The sequence below is a fragment of the Anomalospiza imberbis genome, chromosome 11 (assembly GCF_031753505.1).
Source record: "Anomalospiza imberbis isolate Cuckoo-Finch-1a 21T00152 chromosome 11, ASM3175350v1, whole genome shotgun sequence".
NCBI classification, from domain to species: Eukaryota; Metazoa; Chordata; class Aves; order Passeriformes; family Viduidae; genus Anomalospiza; species Anomalospiza imberbis.
Window position 1 is genome coordinate 6,066,464 of NC_089691.1, and position 17,460 is coordinate 6,083,923.

At 50.1% G+C, this 17,460-nt stretch overlaps 1 protein-coding gene and 1 long non-coding RNA gene across 4 annotated transcripts in view; both read right to left on the reverse strand.

Moving 5' to 3' along the window:
* Positions 1-17,460, reverse strand: part of BSN (bassoon presynaptic cytomatrix protein) — an 89,256-nt gene that overhangs the window by 17,238 nt on the left and 54,558 nt on the right. The window lies entirely within an intron of this gene.
* On the reverse strand, positions 15,354-16,886 carry LOC137480504 (uncharacterized). The gene is made up of 2 exons (XR_011002941.1): positions 16,010-16,886; positions 15,354-15,914 (listed from the first exon to the last, which is right to left on the reverse strand). It is a non-coding gene; the product is annotated as an uncharacterized lncRNA (long non-coding RNA).

Sequence of the window (17,460 nt, forward strand, 5' to 3'; positions counted from 1 at the left end):
ATGCCTTGCAGCTGGTGGTGGCCAGGAGCAGCAGGGCTTTCCCACAGACACATCTTCACTCCTGCAGCAATCCAGCCCAGGAGCAGCCATCTAGCCCCCTGCTCTCCAGGGAGCAGAGGGGCAGGAGGGCTGTTCCTGCAGGAAAGGGGCAGGTGTAAAACATCCTCCCACACCCAGCACCCTGCAGCAGCCCCTGCTCTTCACACAAACATCTTAAGAATACATTAGGGCTTTGGAGGGCCATTTAAAAAAAATCCCTTTCAGCACAGTAATATTTAATTACTGCTTAATCAAAGAGAAAGTCTAATTAAGGGGCAAGTGCAGCCTATTGTATCTTAATGATTGCATTTGTCTTCTTTTATTTCAGAACTCATTCCCGTGCCTCTGAATCAGATCTGCTTGCCCCACTCTGCTGTGTAATTATTCCAGACCGCAGAAGGAAATGTGATTGTGTGACACAAATTGAAACCATGCCTCATGGAAATACGTAGCCTTTCATTTTTCATTCAGGGATCCCATTTTTCTTTGGCAGAGCTCCCTCCTTGATGCAGGCAGTTAGGGCAGGGCACAATGCACAGGGGATGGGTTGGATATGCTAGGGCAAAGCTCAGCTCAGTTCCTGCCCATACCTGTCTGCCACACCACCACACCAGCTCCCACCATGGTCCTGAAGGAGCCTGAGGAGATCAGCTTGCCTTGAACTACTCAGCCTGCCTCACACAGGTCCTTTACACCCTCCCTGAATGGGGCATTGTATATCCTCATGATATCCCAACCTGCTAGAATTTGGTGACTGAGGACCTCTGCATATGTGATGAGCACAACTGCTTTTGCCCTTGCAGAGAAAAATTCAAGCCCAGAAAGACCATGGAAGGCCAACACTGGCCACCAGTGCTGCAGATGCTGAGTGCCAATCAGGTCCCATTCAAGGAGCCCATGGAGAGCAGATGTCACTGCTGGTGTGATCTCATCAGCACAAGGCTTAGGGCTCCTCCACAACCAGACAAGCAAAGTACTAATCTATTCCATGGGGATGTCCATCCCTGGAAGTGTTCATGATCAGGCTGATGGGACTTGGAGCAACCTGATCTAGTGGAAAGTGACTGTGCCCATGGCAGAGGGGTTGGAATGAGATGAAGGTCCCCTCCAATGCAAATTGTTCTACGATTCTATGATCTGATGTCTCTGCAGGTTGGTCTGAGGCTCCTCCCTGAGGTGCCTCCCAGCTGTGGCTCTGCAGCCATTCCTCTTGGCAGCTGCCCCAGTTTGAGCAGCTCACCCTGCCATCCTGCTCTCGTAGATGTGACAGCTCAACTCTTCATGGGACCGCACTGGGAAGTGGATAAGAGAACAATGTCTGTTAAAAATAGCTCTGCCAAGAAGATTGTGGAGCTCCACTCTGAAATGCCCCTTGTCTTCCAAGCAGGCAGGGAGGCCTGGGTACAGTGGGAAGGCAGGAACCAAGGAAGGGCAAGCAGAGAGGGTCCTTGGGCTTTGCCAGCTGTGAGAGGTGCCTGCCAGCCAAGCCCCAGAGACACTTGAATTGAGACACTGGCATATGCTGAGTTTGCATTTTCTCTTACTGACTTTTCCTTCAGCACCTCTATGGTCTTAAATGCTGAAGAGACCCTGCTGACAGTCCTGCACCCTGCGCTTCAATCTAAACCCCTGTGGAAAATGACTGTGAGGTTTTGGCAGAAAAGTAGTGAAGGGATAACTGGATTTTCCTGAGCTGTGGGAGAGCCCCATCCCTGTCACAGCCAGTGCCACGTGGAGCTGTGTGTGAGCACAGACCGTGCTGCTGCAGCCAGCGCAGCATTTGCCATCACAGCTCACGCTGGCTGCAGTGAACACTCCAGCAGCAGCAGCTGTGAGCTGCCCAGTTCCCCAATGCACATGAGGGAGAGAGAAATCCTGCCCACGGCAGCTGTGGGAAGGTGGAGGCAAGCAAAGCTGCCCGTGCCAGTGGGAATGCCTCCGGTAAACCGTTCTGAGCTCTTTGTTCCATCTTTGAGAGACCTCTGCAGCCCCATCAACCCCAGCACTGACACCTGTCATGTGTCTGAGGTTTAAATCCCAGGGGGATTTAGAATGTGAGGATGTGAGGATGCTGAAGCTGAGGCACCTCCCAGACTCGTGCCAGTGCCCCACGCTCTGCTGGTGACAAATGATCCGTCCCTCTCCCGCAGCGTTATCAGCTCCGTGTTTGGTTATCCCACAGCACCTCTGCTCCCTCTCAGAGGGACTGGCTCTGAAGCAGCTTCCTCCTCCATATAACCTGGCCTCAAGCATTTCCCAGAGAACACGGCCAAGGGGATTAAGCTGCCCCTGAGAAAAATGCAAACATTGGAGGAGTGGCTGCTTTGCTAACAGCTTGTAAATCCCCATTGAGATTAACCAGATCCCACGAAGATAATAATAATTAGCCTGTATTTAGTGCTTTACATGTCCAAACCCTTGGATGCTCAGAAAGCCAGGGTGCCCCTTGTTGGGGTGGAAAATGGATAAAGAGCTTATGGAAAAGGCATGGCAGCTTCTGTCTGAGTCTCCACACTTAAAAATTTTGGAAACCTTGGCCCTGATCAGGATGGGGATTGGGCTTTGCTTGGCACTGAGGTTTGCTGCCTTTGAACCGCTGTCGTGGTGGGCATGGGGGGTTTAACCATGTTGGAGCACAGTTATGGGGAATTGGGGCTGAGGAAGGCTGTGGCACGCAGGGAAGATGGGCAACATTGCTGGGATGCAGAGTGGGCTCCAGGCAGAGGAAAGCATCAATAATTAAGAAGAGGGATGAAACCAAAGTGTGCCTGAGATGCCATCTGAAATGAAGAGGCGCTGGCACGGCAGGGCACACTGGAACACAGCCAGCCAGAGGCAGGGGGGTGAGCTGCTGGGGGCTGCCCAGCCCAGCTGGTTATCAGCTTACAGCCTTTGAGGGTCACTGCCCTGATTCCTTGGGCTCCCTGCTTTCCTTGCCTCCAAAGAACTGGGATTTGCAGAAGAGTCACAGGAAAAGTGGGTTTTTGGAAAGACAATCTGTGCTGCTGGGGTCACAAGAGGCAGAGAGCCCTGGGGGCAGGGCATGAGGGACCGAGGGAAGGCAGCTTCGTTTGAGACATTGTACCTGTGTGGGAATGACCATGCCAGGTTTCAACTGTGCACCATGCGAGCGGCATCAGGGGATGCTGGATTTGGCCACAATTCCTGCTGGCTCTGCTGAAGGGGCAGCAAGTGCTGTGCCCATGGCTGCCCGTGCTCCCTCCGAGGGGCGAGGCGGGCTGGGGGGTAGGGAGGGCCAGCAGTGAGGGCTGCAGGGACTGGTGTGTGCCCGGCCTCCCCAGAGCTCCAGAGCTGGCTGGCAGGTGGCCACAGCCCTGCTGGCCAACCTCCACCAGGTCTTACCCTGCAATTGTTTCAATTCACTAATGGGCGACAACAAAACTGTAATTAACAAGAATAGAAGTCTTCCTGCATAATTCTGGTCAACGTTACCACTTGGCAAGTTAATGAAACGCTGAATTCCCCCAGCGCCGCTGGGTTTTTTTTTATGATGGAGCCAGAGAGCTTCAGCATCACAGTTAAACATGAATCCTCTGTTCAGTGACTTGGAGGTCTGAGAGGCTTGGTGGGAGCCAGTGGTGCCAGAAGCTTCCCAGCTTCCCCATTTAGCTGCTGGTTACCAGTCCCACCATCCCCATCAGCCCCTGGGCCCTTTGGCTCAACCTGGATGTTCTAGTGCCTGGAAGATGCTCAGCCATGGTCTTTTATCCCCACACAAACTGCTCCCCACAATGTGACCCCTGGGACTCTGCCCAGTTACTTATGCTCTCCAGCATTATTTTACACAATCAAAACAGTATCTATTAAAATACTGGGACAAAAATCAGTACAAAGTAAGATAAGCAGCATGAGGTACAAATATCTCACAAGCCAGATCTCATCTCCCAGCATTAAATGCAGTGAATCTCACCAGAATATTTCATTTATTTGCTGACAAGTACTGTGCAGGGCTCGTCACTGTGACAGATGGATGCCTGGAAAATATGGAAAACACTTCTGGTATCTGAATCAAGATCCAAATTAACAAGAACCTATAAAATCACTTCCCAAGCCCTCTTCTCAGCCCCACTAGCAGGAAAGCTCCCTTTAGAAGGGCTCCTGACAACCAGACACCTTCCACACACCCTCCCACAGCAGAAATGGGGGCATCTCACCGTGTGATGCCAGTTCCCTAACACTCTGCATCCCTGTGCTAAGAACACTGCAGCTCTGACCGTGCTGTGCATGGCTTTTAGCACAGTGTTGAAGGAAAGGGACTAAGTCATGCTTGATCACTGGCTGCCAGGGCTGTTTCAGACCCACCTCAGGCAATGCCAGGGGTCTGCCTGGCAGGCTCCCCACCTTCTAGGTGTTTCTGTGCCCTTCCCTCTCTCGGCCCTCTCAGCTGCAGTCTCCCCAGGCAACCCTGGTGCTCACTCATTTCAGATGCCAATGCCTGAACACTGGCTGATGCTCACTCCCCCTTAGATTTTGCCCATTCTTCAGCTGAACTCTCCAGAGCCCCACCAGATCCCCTCCCCACACCTCTCTGAGCACCTTTGACTCAGCTGCCACAGTTTTGGGACACGGTGGGGGGAAGGGGGGTGTGATGACCAGTGCCAAAGGCTCTTCTCTGGGATTCTTGATTACAGAGGGGAGGATGTAAAACAAAATCTGACCGGGGCACGTTCACAAAGGGTGCTTTGGACAATCATATGTGATCAGCAGACAACCACAGGCCTGGTTTTACCTCCACCCCAGCCCTCATCTCTCCTAGGAGGCTGAGGCAGTGATACGATTTGAAATGAGGGCAAGGAAACAAAAAACGTGGTCTGTGATGATGGAAGCACCAGAGATCAGGAGGAGAGATGAAGCACATGAAGGAGGTGCTTGTGGGATGTGCATCTGTGGTGGGAACAGACCAGAGGAATTCAGGTGCCCCAGTACCAGGAAGAGACTGAGACCAAGGGAAACTGGGGGCAGCATGCAGAAAGGGGCATCCCTGGGGAGCGCGTGGGGTTGTGCGTCCCACACCACCATTGACAGCCACCTCCAGGACAGACAGGGCAGAAAGTGTGGAGGACTTTTATTACCTTGACTGTGCCTTTTTTTGCTCTAAAACTACCTCAAAATCCCACTCAAGCTAGATGCAGAACCGTCTGCATGTGTGCTTGCTAATGCAATGCTGCTTCTGAAGCTTAGCATGTGTGTATATATATATATATATATATATATATATAAAATCTGTAAACAAAAAAGGAGCACTAAAAGGAACTCCCAAGCAGTGGTCAGCAGAGCAGGCCGTGTTTCTGGAGCCCAGAACACTGATGCCTGCCAGGCTGGGGGAGCAAGTGGAGCTTCCCACGCATCCTTCCCCCTGCCTGGCTCCCTCACCCACTGACTGTAGCACCACTCCCAGCCTAACGCCACAGGCTCCCAAGTCCATCTGCAGGGAAAGATGGAGAGGGGACTGCACACACCTCGGGCAGCTGAGTCTCCTCAGCTGCCAACTGCTCCACACTAATTGACTTCATTACCATCAACTGGGCAAGTTTTAGTGCAACCCCGGGCTTGCAGATCAGCTCCCCTGAAAGCCACCACAGTTATTTCAATCCCTTGCTATTTATAGCGTTTGACTAAGCCACCCAGTGATGTGTTTTCCAGCAACAGACTATTCTTATCTGTTCCTGTGGCCTGTCTCAGGCTGATGGATCTGATGGTCCCTCCCCAGCTCTATTTTAAATGTGTGTGATGTATTGATGGCCTTCACACTGCAATAATGTGATTAAAAGCAGCACAGAGTAATGAGCTCGCCAGGATGAGCTCTGCCTCACAGGGCTTGTTTTCTGCCTCCCATCTGCTCCACTTCATCCCTTCTCTGTGCTGGGACCTCTCTCAGGTGGAAAACAGACACAGAAAGAAAGGATGGAAGAAGCTGCACACAATGGCTGAGCACTGGAGCTCCTGTCAGCGTGTTGGGAGGGAAGGACATGGGCAGAGGTACCTCCTAGCCCTGTGACAGCTGCAGGGAAGATAGTGTGCATTGCACCAGTGCTCCCTCCCCAAATCTACCCAGAGGGGACTTGGAGCAGGAGCCAGGTGTCAGCTCCACAACCCATCCCCTTTACTGGTGCCATGGAGAGGGGAAGGCAAGTAGAGATGGGCAGCCAGATAACTAACAGCGAGGTGCTACAGTGGCCATCGCAGTCCCGCTCCTTGTCTCTCCCTTCCCCTTGCACGTCTCATCCCAGGGATTATGCTCCCTGCTCCTGGCTGCAGTAGGGATGAACCAGCCCTCCACGGCAGAGCCTGAAGGTCAGCAAAACAGCTCCCATGGGGCCTCCCACCCTGCAGCTCCGTACTCCATGTAGCCAGCGGAGGATTATTCCAGCTGAAAGTCTTTGACTGATGAGTAATAGCAATGCTACCCCCCGCTCGCCTTCGAGGAATAGCTGTGCTCTTGCCAAGTCCAGCTTATTCCACTGCAGCAGCCGATGGCCGGGCCGGTGAACGCCGCCACGCCACGGGGAAAGCGTCGCAAGGAGAGCCATAGAAGAGCTGCAGATGGGGTTGTCACCACCATGACCAGCCTGGACCACCTGCAGCTCCTTGCCCAGCTGCAAACCCCACTGGCTATGACCTTGGGTCAGGGCATCCCATCCTGGGCAGTACCTGGTCAGTACCTCCTGTGGCAGAAGGGAGGCGGAATCATAGAATTACAGAATTGTTTAGGTTGGAAAAGAGCTGTGAGATTGAGTCTAACTGTTACCCCAGCACTGCCAAGGCCACCACTAACCCATGTCCCAAGTGCCACATCTGCATGTCTTTTAAATCCCTCCAAGGGTGGTGATTCCATCACTTCCTTGGGAACCCTGTTTCAGTGCTTGACAAATTTTCTGCAAAGACACAAAGACATTTTTCCTAACATCTAATCTAAACCTCCCCTGGCACAACTTGAGGTTGTTTCCATTATCCTAGCACTTGTTACTTGGGAAGACCAACCCCCTCCTGGCTAATGTCCTTTCAGGTAGTTGTAGAGAGTTGAAGTTTCCCCCTGAGCCTTCTTTTCTCCAGGCTGAGCCCTCCCAGCTCCCTCAGCTGCTCCTCAAAGGACTTGTGCTCCAGACCCTTTCCCTGCACCGCTGCCCGCTGCAGTAAACAGATGGACTTTTTGGAGTGCTGACCTGTGGACAGGTATCCTGCTCTGCTGTACCCTGGCCTGTCCCAGAGCTCCCAGCAAGAGTCCTTCCCAAATCTGGCTTGACAGAAGCTGAGGAAAATGCCAGCAACTTTTCCATGTTGTCAGGAACTGTGGTGTTAGTCAGGCTCAGACTACTTTTTGATATTGTTATTTCACTGTTGGACCCCAAAAAGTTTATTCCACAGAACTGGGAAAGCAGCTCACCTTGACTGACCCAAATGCCAAGGGGCCAGTTGGACAACCTGTTTGGGACATCTGGCTGGGACCCCAGAATAAACCCCTGGCTCTGGCATCCAGCTGGAGCCCCCACAGCCAGCAGCTCCCACCTGGAAGCTTCTCATCACCTGCATCCCTGTGCAGCCATAGCCACCAGCCAGGCTCCCCCCTGCTCATGCCTGCCCATCTTTCATCCCCTCCAAAATTAGGGCAGCTGCTGTGGCAGGAAGCACCTTCTGTATTTTTGGAGCTTGAAAAAAAAAAAAGAAAAAAAAATCCTTTTTGAATGGCAAGAATGTTTCTAAGTCAAAGGATTTAAACTATTTTGCAATCAAGGAAGTGTATTTCCAAACGAGCTGAAGGCGAGAGCCTGGGTGCTGTGTGGGCTGTGTGAAGGGGCTGCTAAAAAAGGGTACACAGCTGTCCAAAATTTGGAAACCGGTGCTTTTGCAGAATATATATAGACATCTATCCCCACTCAACATATTTCCTTCCAGTTCATTAGATTAAAAAAAAAAATCAGTAGGATATTGAGGAGAGCATTTTGATGCTTTTGGCATGTCTAAAAGCCATGGGACCAATTCCCAGGGCTTTGGGTGAGCATCCATTGCTCTGGGAATGGCCTGCTGAGCAGCAGCGTCACTGCCATGCTCCTGCACTAACACAGACATCCAGAAAGAAACCAGCTGCCTTTGGGAACGGGAAGCAGAGGTGCCACCTCCCAGCAGGGCAATGGTGGTGGAGATAAACATGTGTGGGTTTCCCTGGAGATGGTGAGGAGACATGGAGGCCAATCCTCAACCTCCTCCAACGGGCCATTCTCTCTGTTACTATCAGCCACTCCCATCTACACCTGGTCACCCCTCAGGACTTTGGTCCAAATTTCACATCTCACTCTTGATTTCCCACAGTTGCCACCACTGGGTAGCAGCTTTGACACTCATTTATCTCTGTTGTTATTTCCAGTCTGCATGTGCTCGTGTTTTTTCTTGGCCATTGGCTATCACCACACATCTTCTGCTACCTTGACCATTACCTGATGTTTCCTTCTGCAATGAGCAGGTGAAGATAAAACTGCCCCTGGCCTGGGATGGACTCAAGATGGAGCATCTTTCCAGAGAAGTGGGAGAAAAGTCATGTCCAGGCTGGGCAGCTGGAGGTGCAATGATGGGAAGTGACATGTGAGCATGTGCTGAGTATTTAAGAAAAAGGAAAATAGGAGGAACAAGAGAGCAAATCCGATGCTGAAAGCACTTTCCATTTTCCTTTTCACTGAGCCTTACTATTCCTCTCTGTTTCATCTCAGAGAAAGAGCTAAATTAACTACCAGCTCAGTTCCGAGAGACTGGATCCAAATGGATGAAGTATTAAGAAGATTTTCTGTTCACAATAAAATCCAGGCAACAGTATTAAAGCAGCAGAGGGTTTGGTCTGGTTTTCACAGATTAGCTATGGCTGTCCCAAGGACAGCAAGCTCCAATTTTCTCATTTTGCTCCAACGTGACGTTTGTAGAGCTGTCTGGATCATTTATAGTCATTGCAGACCAGACTGGGATGACCATCGTGCAGAAGAGAGGAATGCAGCTCTTGTTCTCCACCATGTCCAAACTCCCTGTCCCTTCTCACCCACACACAGACCAGTTGTTCCCAGCATACCCTCCCTGAGAACTGCTGGGTTCCTGCTCCTGCACTGCCAGGGATGCACCCACTAAGAAGCTGCATCTTGTCAGCGAGTTCCAGTGCCATCCAGAACACCTCCCCTTCCAGCAGCCAAACACTAGCACTGAGCCAGGAGTCTACTCTCCCCAGGTGATAACGAAGTAATATGTTGCTCATTTTTGTCTGAATCGATCTGGGCATGCATTGTAATTTACTCTGTGATCCGGTATTCCTTAACAGTATTTATCAGCCTGCCAACCAGCCTGATCTTTAACAGTGCCCATTATCAGGATGTATTTCTCAACCAAGGTTGGCAGCAGCAGAAGCATCTGTGAACAGCAGCTGCATGATAATAATCCCACGATAACGCCCACAAGATGTAAAGCAGGTCCAGCAGAGCCCATATCCAGTCACCATGGACTCCCCTCCCGTTGAAGCAGGTGTGGTGTAGCTGCAAGGTGCTCTTGGTGGCTATTTCACACACCTTTGACACAGTAACTGTGACTCCTCAGAAGCCATTTGAACCCACATGCAGAAGATTTTGAGTCTGCAGCAAAAATAATGCTTGCTAAGGGAAACCTGGCCAACTCTGCAGAAAACAAATACACTACTCTATGTGTTTTTCCAACTGAATGGAAGAAAATCCAAGAAAAGCTAAGTTTATCAGAGGAGTCTTATTTAACCAAAACCTTCTTTTTTTTCATAGGCACTAGTGTTGACTAAAATATCCAGCCATATAACTAGCAATTTGCTGCATCTGACAAAAGCAGATTCAAGCTGTCTGATTGCTCTGTTTTAAATTGCAGAGAGCCCCAAGTGTCTATCAGACACTCATTTCCAAACCAGAAGAAAATCAGCATCTCGGGAAACTTCAGCTTCCTCCCCCTGGGAGCAGCTTCCCCTGTCCCCTCACTCAAAGCAGTCCCGCAGCAGCAAACTGAGTTTGAACCTCTTTCATGATCACAAGGGATCATTTCAAAGCAGGCTGGGGAGCCATCAGTGGTATGGCTTGGAAGTTGAGGACGACAAACCAACATCTTGCAGTACCTGCACATAAAGCTTTCCAAGCTTTAAAAATAGTTATAATTTTTAATATTATCCCAAGAGACAACCCTATGTTGGCAGAGACTGAAACCCCCACATGAAGGTGGTGGAGGGTACTCAGGGCTGTACTGCTAAGAGCCACCAAACCCCTTTTCCCATGGTCCTTCCATGGGGAGCAGATGCACCACTGGAGGAGATATCTGCATCCATGATTTTTGCCCTGAAAAGCATGTGTGCCTAGAGGACTGGATACTTTGGTTTCTGTGGGCAGTGCTGCTTGACCATATTAAATGACTGCTGCTTCAAGAAAAGCCCATGCACTCTGCTCCAGGCTTCAAGGTTGTGAGTCCTAATTCCAGCAGCAGGAATATTTTAATTAAATGAACTACCTTTATGGAATAAATCAAGTGATAAGCTTGAAAAATTAACTCCCATAATCTTTCATGCTGCTGTGCAGGTCAATAAACTATTACACTAAAAGGCTGGGAAACGTTCTAGAAACATGAGTTGTTACAATGGAGATGGATGAGCCATTATACACAGCAGCATCTTTCCACACTCATGCCTTGCACACCCTCTCCCATCCCCTCACCTGTTGGCCATGGCAGAGCTGGAGTGGCAGAGCCAGCATCTCCCACCTGCTTGGGGTACAGTTCCCAACCATCCTCCCCAGGAACATTCCCCGTCCTCACCATCTGGCCTCATCTTGAGTGTTTCCTGACTCCTTACAGCCCACATTTTGGGCACTTTGATGGAGTCAGGAATCATGAGCTGCCTACAGAGCGATATTGTGTCTTGGTGGGGCCAATTCAATTTTCATCATCTTTGGAACTTATTTTAAACTTAAGATTCTTTTGAAAACCACCTTATTTTAAACTAAACTTCTGTTAGGAATAGCTGATAGCCCCCCCAGTTGGCATGTGGTGATTTGATGGCGACCCTGACCTGGATGGATGTTCCCAACAGCAGCACCCAGTCTCTCTGGAGCCAGGAGGTAGGAACTGGCTACAGCTGCTGGGGTGGAAGAGCTGTGATTCTCCATCTCAGGAGTAAATGCAGCAAAAATGAAGCTGAGAAGCCAAAAGGAAATGAAATTATGAAGTTCACATAAAATGGTTGCTTTAAAAAAATTTAGAAAATCATATGAATCACATATTTACTCAATTTAGTATGATCTGTGAAGGCATTTCCTTCCCGAGCTGCCCTTTCTGCAGACAGACAGATGCCTGCGGGACTTTGTGGCTCCTGAAGCCGCAAAAGGAACCACCTCACTTAAACCCTTTAAGTAATTTAAGAAGCTCCACTTTAAGAGTAGTTTGGGGCCACTGCAGAAACCTGCTCCTCAAGAGGCTGGCAACACTCCCCTGACTTCCAGCCTGAAGAAAAACCCAGATTTGTTAAAAATATTTCTGCCGAGCTCTAGTTTGCTCCTCTTCTCCTCATGTCCTATTTGCTCTCGGCAAACAGATGACTGTTGGTCATACTTAACAGCTCTGAGTAAACCAGGGAATTATGTAAAGAGGGGGAATTTCACAGTTCCTTCGCAGACCCGAGTGCGGTGTTCGTTCCCAGCAGCCGGTGGGATCTGCTGCCACAGCTCCCTCACCCGGGCCAGCACTCAGCCATGCACATCCCGAGGATCCAGCCCCACTGCCTGGACCCTGCCCTGGTTTGGACAGAGCCCACACCTGCAGAGCCGTGGGCAAACCCACACCACCATTCTGTCCTCATACCCACAACCCACACTTTGTGGGGTTATTCCCCAAGCAAATACTGGTAGGGTTGCTTTTCTTTTTCTTTGAGAATATTTTGAGTCAAACAAACCCCTCTGAAATCAATGCTTCAACAGGCTTGGGAACCAGGTGCTCTTTGAGCTCCAAACAATTAAAATATCCTAACAAAAAAAAGCCCTAAAACAGCCCTTCATGTCAGAGCTCAGAGACTGCTATTTATCTCCCAGTCATGACACAAATAAAGCCCAACGGCTGCTAGCTGTGGCATGGGACAATACAAAGCATTCAGTGATCCCATCTGAAAATCCCAAAACAGATCTCTGAAATTAAAAAATCCCTCTTATCGCTCCCAAAGGTGTCTCCGATTTCCCAAAACCCTCCCTTTGAGTTCCAGTGTTTTGTTGTACTCTCTCTTCCAGTATCCCATGGCAATGAGGTGTCTCAGCTAACTGTGCAAAACATCTTCTCTGCACCTCCTAACCTCACCTTTCTTCTGGGTTTTATGTTGTGAGAAACACAAAAGCAGATGAAGGATTGTGCTCTGCGGTGTGTTAGGACACAGAGTGATTCCCATCCTGTCCTTGGTATTCACATTTTTGGTGCAAAGAGGCCCCCAGAAAATCTGCCTTTGAGGCTTTTCATCATTCCAGGGAAAAGGGAGGTGGAGGTGGTCCTATATCTATTTCCTTACAGAAACTCCTTCACAAGGAAATCACGGGAGAGGGCATCAAGGGATGAGAACAGCATGAAGGACTTGGACCGTTCTCCAGAGACTTAAGATCTCCTAATTTAGGGTTTATTTCACTTAAACTACCCAAAAATTGGTCATCCAGTCTCAGCAAGTCACCATCTGCCCCAGGTGGGAGATGAGCATCTCCAGGATGAGAAGCCAAATCCCCTGCAAGGCATCACCCTGATACCTTGCCGCTCTTTCCATCAACTTGGAGAGATAAACCTGAAACTAGGGCGGGGAGGGGGGCAGATAAACCCTCCCTTTCCATTCCCAGAGGCCACGGCATGGCCAGCAGAGGGTCCCTGTGCCGAGCAGCCTGGGCAGAGCAGAGGCTCCCTGAGCACAGCACCGCTCACCCGCAGCACGCTGCCTTATTTTAGCAGGCAGAGCAGATGGCAGTGGGAAGATGAGGAGGCAAAGCAGCAGTGAAGAGAACACTCTGGAAATAAAGCCCCATGCTCTGCTGAGGGGGTCTGGTGCATTTTCATGGTTGTAGCCAGAATGAGCTTTGAGGCAGCTCAAGGGTTTGCTGGTGGGGGACCTATAGCCATGGAGAGGAGAGACAGGGAAAAGCCTGCTCTGGTTCCCAAATACTGCTTGGCACAGACAGGGACAGCTGGCGCTGGCTCAGCAGAGCCTCAGTGAGGCAGAAACAGAATTGAAATAATCCTCAGCAAAGGAGGCAGAGCCCTTGCAGAGCCTTCCAGCCCTGGCGAGAGGGTACTTGGGCTCCACTGGCTCCTGCCCACGGGGCTGGGGGAATCTGGGACCATTCCCTTCCCCCGTATCACCATGGATTTTTGAGTGGCTGAGCCTGAACAGCTCTCAGGGCTGGATCTTCCCTTCTTGAAACACAGGGGATGCTCTGCAGAGCACCCTGGGTTTTGCACCTCTCTGAGCCTCTGCAGAGGTGGGGACCACGGCATCAGCACACAGGGACCAGTCCAGAGCTGAGCCTGGACTGCAGGGTATGCTGGGGAAGATGGTTTGCTCACACCTGCCCTGTGCCACCTGCCAGCACAGCCCCTTGTGCCCCAGAGGCTGAACCCCACAGCACGGCTGCCACCATCCACATGAGACAAGAGCCGTGACATTCCAGCTTCCTCCTGTCCCCTTCACCTGGTTCCACGTCCACTGTGACCAGCAGCATAAAGCACAGCAGTAACCACAGCTGCGTCCCCCACATCCCTGCGCCTCCACTTTGCCGTCCCACACACAAAATGTAACTACAGCAGCTGAACCTTTCAAATTGTTTCTCTTCCAAACACCCCAGAAAGTTGTTTAAGTTGCAAAGTATTACCTGGGGCTTTCTCATCAGATTCTTAATTAGCTGAAACGATTTGCTTTGTTAGGGAATCGCTTCCAGGAGCTCCTAAAGAGCTTTAAAATCAGCTCTAGGAACAGCCTCAGAAGGGAAATGCATTGCAGCTGGGCAGTAAGTCCAGCAGTTGGCTACACCCCTGCCCACCCCCACCCCAGCAAATTCCATTCTGCCATACAAAGAATTGAAGACATTTTTAAGAAAAAGTTTGATATTTCCTTCTGTTAGTGCAGGAGGCTCCCCTGGCTAAGCTTCTCAAGCTGCTGTTTTCAGGCTGGGGGCACATTTAATTCCTGGATTCCTGGCATTGCCCTCACTGGGAATTCCAGCTCCCCGCTGCTCTCAGCGCACCTGTGCTTGGCTGTGAGTGCATCAGGACTATAAACCAACCACCATTCAGTTTGCAAACAACAATTTAACAACCAATGTTAAATCCAAGGAGGATGCTTTTTTCAAAGAGAAGGTGCCAGCATTCCTGTTAATGGGCTGCTTACTTATAACAGCTCATTTTGTGTACTGCCTAGAAGATCTCACTTCTCTAGGTGCCATTTGAAGCAACATATTTAGAAACTCTTGTCAAAGTACTAAGTAATAAATAATTTTGGATGTCCTTTTGCCAGAGGGCAGTCACATGAGCTCCTGCTCAGTTTCCTGAGGGTGTGCTTATTTATGCTCCCTCTTTAAACCTCACGTCCCATTTCTTATGCATGGCCAGGAGTGCCTTTAAAATTTGGGGGATTTTACATTCAAATTAATTGGGTGGCAGAGCAGCCACTTGCAGGTGGAACTCTGTATCATCACCCCCAATGCTGGAGGTGATCAGCCCCAAGTAGACACTGGCATTTCCTCTGGGAGGTCATGGAATCCTAGAATAGTTTGGGTTGGAAGGGACCTTCAAGATCATCTAGTTCCACCCCCCTGCCATGGGCAGGGACACCTTCCACTAGACCAGGTTACTCCATGCCCCATCCAGACTGTCTCGAACACTTCCAGGGATAGGGCATCCAGAGGTTCTCCGGACAACTTGTTCCAGGGCCTCACCATCCTCACAGCAGAGAGAAATTCAGTTTGCACTGGAGCAATCAATGTCCTTAGGAAGCAGGCAAGCCCCTGGAGACACTGGAGCCTTTGCTGGCCCTGCCTCTGGCACTCTCCTTAGCTTTGTCAGGTTCTCAAGGGACATTTCCTAATAACTCCTCATTTTCTCAGGGAATGATCACCCATTTGATGGAGCATTTTATCCCCTGGTGGCTTCTAAATATTGCCTATGCTTTCTAAATACTGCAGGGTGAACACACAAAGGAAGGAAAAGAGGAATCCCAAGCTCTGGAAATGCCTTTCCACTTGCTCACAGGAGCAGGAAAAGGATAAAAATTGAAGGAGGAAAGGAGTGCAATCATTGCTGGATCAAGCATAAGCATCTTTGTTAATGCCCTGGCTTACAATTACAATCACTTACATTAATAATGGCACCTCCTGGCTAATCCCTCCTACGCTCCCAATTCTTGGAAAGGAGCTAGTTTACAGCCTTATGTGAAGAAAGAGGCTATGGAAGCATTTGGGTTTTTAAGGAATCCTGTCTCACCACCAAGGAAGCTGCAGCATGGCTTCTGTCTGTCCAGTGGAGCAGCTGCTCTTAGGCACAAAAAAATAGGGACACATAGGAAAAGGAAGCTGTTTCAGATGAAATTACAGGGGCAGGGATGATGATCTGTGCTGAATGGGTTAACAGAGGGCAAGGAAATGAACGGGGAGTGGAAAATGGAGGGACGTGTCATTCCCTCTTCTGCTCTGTGGAGAAAATACAGATGGAGGAAACCAGGGTTCACAAGGTCCTGTGGCAAGGCTTTGAAGTAGGTAAGACACAGATGAACTCCCTGGAGGGGGTCAGAGCACCTGTAAAAATTTGGTACCCAACTCTTCCTCATGCCAGGATGTGGGTCCCCAGAAGCCATGCATGAATTTCCTCTGGAAGAATAGAAAATGAGTACAAACAAACCCATTTCTAGCATCTGGGGCTTTGCCACCCAGCACCTGCCCTGGGGTGCCACATGGGGACCCACCTTCTGTGAGGGTCTCACACCTCCAGAAGACAAACTGTCCCTGTGAAACATTTTCTTCTCAACTTCCATAGCAAATATCAACCAAAAAGGCATTCATCATGTGTTTCCACTCAGTCCCTGACCCCTGTGACAGAAAAATCATTGGAAAGATGGCTGTGAGGTGGCCACCCGCCACACTAACAGCTCCACCACCGAGACTGAGAACCATTACCTGTTAATGTAGGAATGTAACATTGTAATGTAAGAATGAAATGTTGCTCAAAATATCCATTCAGAGACCTTCCCAGGCTCAGAATCTCGGTATGCTTCAAAGAAAGTGCTTGCTTTCATTTTCTATTTCACTTTGGTGTTTATTTTTGCTTCAGGCTGGTGCCATCCACCTTCCCCAGCTCATCAGCCCAGTAACCAGGCCAGGGGGAGGAGGAAGGAGCAGCTCCTTAGTGCATCTCCCTAGTCCATTCAGCTTTCTGCCTTTTCACATGCTGTGAGGTTCTGTGCTTTGAAATAAGAGGCTGAAGTGCCCTGGCTGGCAGTGCTTGCTCCTCACTGCTGCCCGGCAGAGAACGGCTGCATGCAGGGAATGCTGCACTGGAGCCCGGCTGAGTCCTGGGCACTGCAGCACTGCAGAGCCCCAATTCCCCGGGCAGCATTAATTATACAAGGCCTCCCTCTCCACCACAGAGGAAGGCTTTGTTTCACGGGAGAACAGAGTTTATGCTGCAAAGCAGGGAAACTCGAGGAGAGGGATGATGGTGAGGGCCCAAGTCCCCATCCCACATCTCCTGGCAGTGCCACCTGATGGGACAAGCTTGTGTCCCTCCAGCAAAGCCCCACCAGCAACCTGATCATCCCTGCCCATGGTAGGGGGATTGGAAGCAGATGGCTTTAAGATCCCTTCCACCAGATGGGCTTTAAGATCCCTTCCATCCCTTCCAAACCATTCAGTGATCCTATGATTTAATGAAGGAAGAACAGGGACACCCAGCTGGCCACCTCCTGAGCAGTCATTTTTAACCACACCAATAATGCCATTTCTTTCCATAGAAGTAAATGTCATTTCTTCCCTTGCCCAGCAGTATTTTCTCAAACACCCAGTGTATACTCCTTGGGAGATGGGATCTTAGTCCTTAGCTCTCATGGCTCACACCAGCACATGTGTAGTTGGGAAAACAGGGAATCCCAGCACACAGCAAGGGCTGAAACCTGAACTACATGGTATGTGGAACACTGTTAAACCAGGGTGAACCCCTGCAGGCTGAGTTGTAGAGACCACAAACTGTCTTTCAGGTCCTGCTGATCCTTACAGAAGGACACAGCCTTCAATAGCACACACTCTGATAAAGGCTTGGACTTTTTTCAGCAGCATAGCACCAATGTACTTCCACTGCCCAAGCTGCCCACGTGGGCTTGTCCTGCCCATGGACTTTACCAGCACAGTTTGGATGTGGCAA